This window comes from Nomascus leucogenys, chromosome 16 (assembly GCF_006542625.1).
Source record: "Nomascus leucogenys isolate Asia chromosome 16, Asia_NLE_v1, whole genome shotgun sequence".
Taxonomy (NCBI): domain Eukaryota; kingdom Metazoa; phylum Chordata; class Mammalia; order Primates; family Hylobatidae; genus Nomascus; species Nomascus leucogenys.
Genome location: NC_044396.1, coordinates 82,507,682 through 82,513,879, shown reverse-complemented (window position 1 = coordinate 82,513,879; position 6,198 = coordinate 82,507,682). Strand labels below are relative to the sequence as shown.

Sequence of the window (6,198 nt, the reverse complement as noted above, 5' to 3'; positions counted from 1 at the left end):
CCCTTGGCACTGGGCAAAAATGAAGAAATTATAAGAGCAGAGAGGAAGCGGTGAAAGGGGCAGCCTGGTAAAGTCATTCCTTTATTGAAAATAGGGGTAACGGCCAGGACAGTGCAGGTCCATCCTCTGCAGATGGAAGGCAGGCACGTCCTTTGCCGCTGTCCCGGCCTTAGAAAGGCACCTTCCGCGTCCAGGGTTTTCTGTGGATAAATCCCACCCCTTCCACCTCAGGCGGGGAGGAGGCCGGCCGGCCGGGGTATGGGGCGGAAGGCGAAGGACGCCCGACCCCGGCCGAGGTCTGGGGCCCCTCCTGTGCCCCCCGCGTGGCTGCCGGCGGGCCAAGGGTTAAGCGAGGCGGGAGCCCCCGACGCGGAGCGGCTCGGGGCCGGGAATGCTTAGTCAGGATTCCGATTTCCTGTCGAAGTGTTTGGATTTCCTGAAACCCGCGCCCTCCGCCGCCGAGCAGGATCGTGCGAGCCGCTCGCGTCGCCGCGGCCTCCTCCCCCTCGGCACATGGTCGCCCGCCCCTTCCTGCGCCGCGCTCGGCTCCCGCGCCTCGCCTGGCCTGGCCGCCGCCGCGGGCGAGCACTCTGCGCTGGGCAGCCCCGGGCCCGCGCCTCCCGCCCAGCCGGCGCTTCCCGGTCGCAGTTCGCTTTCCCACCCGAGAGCCGCGAGCGCCCGGCCGAGCCCGCGATGGAATAATGCCCAGCGGCCCGCCAGGTCCCGGTGAGTTGCGGGGAGCTCGTACGCGCTCGGCGGGGCCGGGCGGAGTCGCCCACAGTCGCGGGCGCCCCCTGCCCAGTCCCTCGCGCGAGGAGGGGCGCCGGGACGGGGCGCCGGGCGGGCTCCCGGCTCCTCTCGCAGCGGGGTGTCCTTCTCCGCGGGGAGGGCGCCGGCCCTGGGCTGGGGCGTGTGCGGGACGCGCGGCCAGGCTCTGCGGAGCCGGGCGAGGCCGCCCGGTGGGGGGGTCTCCGCGCGTCCAGCTCGGGAGAGGGGGCCCCTGCAGTGGGGCCGGGCACGGGGCCCGCCCTGGGGGGCTTCGCGTCCCCCTCCGGGGCAGGGCCCGGGACGACGTGCTTGGCGGCCCGGACCCCGCGCTTGGCGGCCCGGACCCCGCGGATGGGGCGCCCTGCCGGCATTGTCTCTGGCGCGGCCGCGGAAAGTTCTCCGCGGCCCCCGGCCCCGGCCCCTGCCCGGACCCGGCGCTGCTTGGCAGGCCCCAGGCCACTTGCCTAAAGCAAAAGAAGAGAAACGAAAGGGAAGGGGGTGGGGGGAGTCCTACTTGGAGCTTGGGGTTTGCTCCTGGGCGGACCGTGAAGTGGCTTGTGTTTTCCGCTTGTACCATTTTGGGACCTGCTGCGTTTTCTGAGAGCGACATGAAGTTTCAAAGAAAAAAGAAACTTGCCGGTGTCCGGTTTTCTGCGGTTTGATACATCCCAAGAGTTCATCTTGGGCACTTCTAAAGCAGTGTCCTTTAATAATGTGGTTTTCCAGTAGCTCAGGGAGACGGATGGTCAACTGCAGACCATCATCGTTAACTTGACCTCAACTTTACCTGTACTCATCAGGAAAGAAAAAGAACTTTCTCTCACATTTTCCTCTGTCTACTCTGTTAGATTATCTTGGCGTGATTGATTCTGGGATGACATCAGGACCTGGATTGCTGAGTAATGTTTCGGGATTGTAAAAGCTTATCGGTTTTTAGGCCAGGGTTATCTGTATTGCAACCTTCACCCCAAAGCCTTTCTGTTTTGCAACTGTAGCGCGGCCAGATAGCTTTAAGAAAATGCGGGTCTTCTGGAAACACCCAGTGAACAGTTTCGAAAGAAAAAGATCTTTGAGAACAACTGATTCAGCCCCTTCTGAGAAGGCCCAGAAAGGTGACCTGACTTGCCCAAGGTCACGTGGCCAGAAGTAGTTTCCACTTCTTCAGGCTCAGTCCCATGCCCCTTCTGTGTTAGATTTTGGTCTGTTAGCCATGAAACCGATTTGGAGACATGTCTTCTTTGCGTCATAACCTTCACCACTTTAGTGCCTTCTCTTCTGTCCTGTTAATGCTGCTATTTTTGAGATATGCACTTATTTCAAACTGCATATTTTGAGATAGGGGGTTAAAAAAAAACAAAAATCACCTAACCCCCACTGTTGAGCCACTAAATGGATTTGGAGATTCAGCTACCAAATGGATTTGAAGTATAAAATGAGTGGCTTATACAGGGAATTACTTTCCCTATCCCATTCTTTTGTGCAAAATAGAAACTCCCAGGTCCAAAAAAGGGCAGTATCTTAGCACATAATGTACCCTCTGATGTTCTCTAGACTTGATTTTCAGCCCTCCTGTTTCTTGTGAGCTAAGCAGCCCATCTATTTTTCTCATGAGAGCTCTGAATGGCTGGTTTTTCATTTTTAGTATGTGGTAATGTTGGAGAGAAAGGACTTTTCGCAAGCTTGCCATTTGGTGAGGGAAATTGAAATTCTCTACACCTCCCCAGTCTTCACCAGCCACAGCGAGCCAGATTTTCAAAATCAGTGCAAGCCTGGCAGGCCCAAAGATGAATGTGTGCATTTAGATTGAGCCCTCCCTTGTGAAGACTCACGTCCCAGCTGGCATCTCCATGCTGCACCTAGGTGGCTGAAGTCTAGAGGAAAGAAGGGAACCACACTTAGCTAGGACAGTGTCGTTCCTGCCGTTTCCCCACCTAGGTCTCAGCTGTATTTGGATCCTGCTGCTTTGTTCTCATTTTTCCCTCCCGTTTCTTCACCCAACCACTGCTGTATCTGGCATGGGCTCCGGAAGGTCTTTTCTAGCAGACTGCAGGAGTGATCCCCACATGAGCAATAGTAACAGTCACCCCATTTATTCAGCACTTGCTGTATGCCCTAGACATGTTACCTCCTAAGAAGTCCTAAGGAGGAGCGGAAACTTCTTGGGGAGCCTTGCCCAGAAAGGACAGCACATCTCAGATTTGTCTGGAATCGAGTTTTTCTTTCATGCATCCAGTGAAACATTTGCTAAGTGGCTTCCCTGTGGGAGGTGCCAGTCGTGCAAAGATGAATAGGACCCTATTCTCAAGGCCTTCTATTTCCAGCCTCATCTTTCAATGTCAGCCTCACACTTTCTCTTTTAATTCATCAATTGAACAACCATGTACTGAGCACCTGCGCCATGCTAAGCCCTGTGTGGAGTCCTGATGATACAGTGGTGGATGAAATAGACCTGGCACTGCCCTTCTGGAGCTTGCATTCCTCTGGAGGAGATGAGCAACAAGGAAGAAGCAGAAGAAACAACCTCTAACAGATGAGTGATTCCTTGTTATCAAGGAAACAAACCTGGGACCAAAGTAGGGGCTGGTGGCACAAAGTTGGTCCTAGTTTTGGAAGGGAAAGCCTTTCTGAGATTGGAAAATGGAGAAGGAACTGGCCAGGCAGAGAGATTGCAGGGGAGGGCATTCCAGGCAGAGGGATGGGAATGTGCAAAGTTGGCTATGCACAAAAGAGCTTGGTGTATTCCAAGGAGTGAGGGAAGGCAGGGCTAGAGTGTAAGGGAGAGATGGGGGGAATGGCGCAAGGTGAGGTTTGAGAGGGAAGCAGGGGTGAGATCACACAGCCAATTCTAAGCCATGCTGGGGAGAGTCCCTCCACCCAGTACAAAGGGAAGCTTTGGTGAGTTTAAGCTCAGCAGTGATATCTGATTGACTCTTTTTTTTTTTTTTTTTTTTTGACACAGAGTCTAGCTCTTTTGCCCAGTCTGGAGTGCAGTGGCACGATCTCAGCTCACTGCACCCTCTGCCTCCTGGGTTCAGGTGATTCCCGTGCCTCAGCCTCCTGAGTAGCTGGGATGATAGGCATGCGCCACCACACCTGGCTAATTTTTATATTTTTAGTAGAGACAGGGTTTCGCCATGTTGATCAGGATGGTCTGAAACTCCTGACCTCAGGTGAGCGACCATGGCCAGCCTGACTGACATTTTTGAGATTGCTTTGACTGCTTTTATGAAAAGTGGATGGATCACAGGGGGCAAAGTGTAGAAGCAGGAAGACCACTTAGGAGGAAAGAGGATGGTGGCTTAGAACTGGACAGCAGCAATGGAGGTAGAAGTGGGCGGAGCCTACTTAGATCTTGGAGATAGCATTGATGAGATCTGGTGATAGATTACATTGGAATGAGGCAAGGGGAAGGACTCAAGGGTGACTCCTGGGGTTCTGGCTTGAACAGCTGAGTGTATGGTGGCGTTGTTGTGGGAGACAGGAAGACTAGGAGGATTATGCTTATGGAGAAAATCAAGTTCTGTATCAGCCATCCTAAATTTGAGATGTCTAGGAGGCATCCTGTGGAGATTTCAGGCAGGCAGGAGGCCTGGACCTCCGAGGAGACTGACAGGCTAGAGACATTATTACCAGCCTGCTGTGGAGCTGCCAGAGTGCTTGTCGGCACATGCCCTGTGTTTCATTTCCCTGAGTGTCTGCTTACGTTCCTCCCCCTGCCGGGGATGCTCTTCCTCTCTCCCAGGCTAATTGCTACTCATCTTTAAAAAGCACCTGTGTCTTTATCTCCTCGAAGATGCTTTTAACTCCCTCCCCTACTCTTAAGTCCCTGTGTTTACCTTCATTGTGTGTTCAATTGAAGTTACCTTTTTATTTAGTATCTTATGTGAATGAAACACTTGGTGCTGGCCTTACCAGAAAATAAGTGCTCACAGTAAGGGGAAATTCAACAAATGTTAGCTATTATTATTATTATTATTGATGGGGGTGATAGACATATAAATAAAAATTGCATTATATTAGGATATGCATAGTGATAGTGTATTAGTTTCTTATTGCTGCTGTAACAAATTACCCCAAACTTAGTGGTTTACCTCATACAAGTTTACTATCTTACAGTTCTGGAGGTCAGAAGTCTAGAATGGATCTCACTGGGCTGAAATCAAGGTGTTAGCAGAGGGTGTTACTCCTGGCAGCACTGGGAAGAATTTGTTTCCTTGTCTTTTCCAGTATCAGGAGGCTACTTGCATATCTTGGCTTGTGGTTTCCTTCTTCCACCTCCAAAGCCGGCAATGTTGGTCTTAATCCTTCTCAAGCTTCCATCTCTCTGATTCTCCCTTCTGGCATCTTCTTCCACCTTGAAGGACCCTTAAAGTGATTCCACTGGGCCACCTGTATAATCTAGGCTACTCTCCCTATTTTAAGGTCAACAGCTCAGCAACCTTGATTCCACCTGCAACCTTCATTTTCCATTGCCATGTAACTCGTGGGACCTAATGTATTCACAGGTCCTGGGGATTAAGATGTGGATATCTTTGCAGCCTGGGAAAGGAGGGTATTATGGGAGCTCTGGGGAGAGGTTCCTAACCCATGGGGAAGAGAAGGTCAGGGATATCTTACCGTGGCTGTAGTGATGCACGGGTGGGAGTCAGCGTCCACTGTGTCCTCACAGTCACTCCTTCGTCAGAGCTCTTCTCTGTGCCCGGCCTCCGTAAAGAGTTGGAGTTGAGGGTTCATTTCACTGTGCATTCTTCAGCTGTCGGCCCGATTGTTCAGTTTCAACCCAGGGACACTAATTTCTCACCCGGCCTCTTGAAAAAAATTAAATTTACCAACCCACACAGACCCTCTACCAGCTCCCTGCCTCGCACCTCAAGGGTCCTCTGACTTCAGAGTCTGCCCCCAGTTCATTTCCTAACACAGCACACATCCCTACAGTTGTTCCTTTTGTACAGCTAAAACCTTGTTCCAGAGCTGCAGCCAGGTCCCTAACCTCAGCCAGCCCTGTTCCCAGAGCAGGCCATTCCCAGAGAGGTCAGGAGGGAGTGTGTGGTTCGATTAGGACAGACCCATCTGAGTCCTTAGGGGCAGAAGCAACTGGAGGGCCTGGCGCACTGGTGGCCCCATCTTCTGAGAGTAAAGGAAACACACCATGATGTGCTGTGTAGCCATGCTGCTGCAAGGGGGTAATTAAGACCAGATTTCTGAAGTCCTCTCAGTTATTTAGAGAAAATGGGCTCCTGTCCCAGATCCTCCCCAGAAACAGACGGTTTCTTGAGACCTTAAGCACTTTGGAGAGGCACATGAGCTCTCTTGGCCACTGACGGGCTGAGTTACAAAGCGACCGAGGGCATCTGCTGCCTGGGGTCACCCTGGCAGCCCCTTCAGCTCCCATCTCTTGGAAATGCCACAAACTAAGCCTGTCTTGTAATA

General features: G+C 52.6%; 1 protein-coding gene across 4 annotated transcripts in view; it reads left to right on the top strand.

The window, feature by feature from the left end:
• The first annotated feature begins 414 nt into the window (after positions 1-414).
• ASAP1 (ArfGAP with SH3 domain, ankyrin repeat and PH domain 1) overlaps positions 415-6,198 on the top strand; it is a 387,159-nt gene continuing 381,375 nt past the window's right edge. For all 4 annotated transcript variants that reach the window (XM_030795523.1, XM_030795519.1, XM_030795522.1 and 1 more), the window contains exon 1: positions 415-726. The gene's annotated coding sequence lies outside the window, so the exon portion shown is untranslated. The remainder of the gene's footprint in view (positions 727-6,198) is intronic.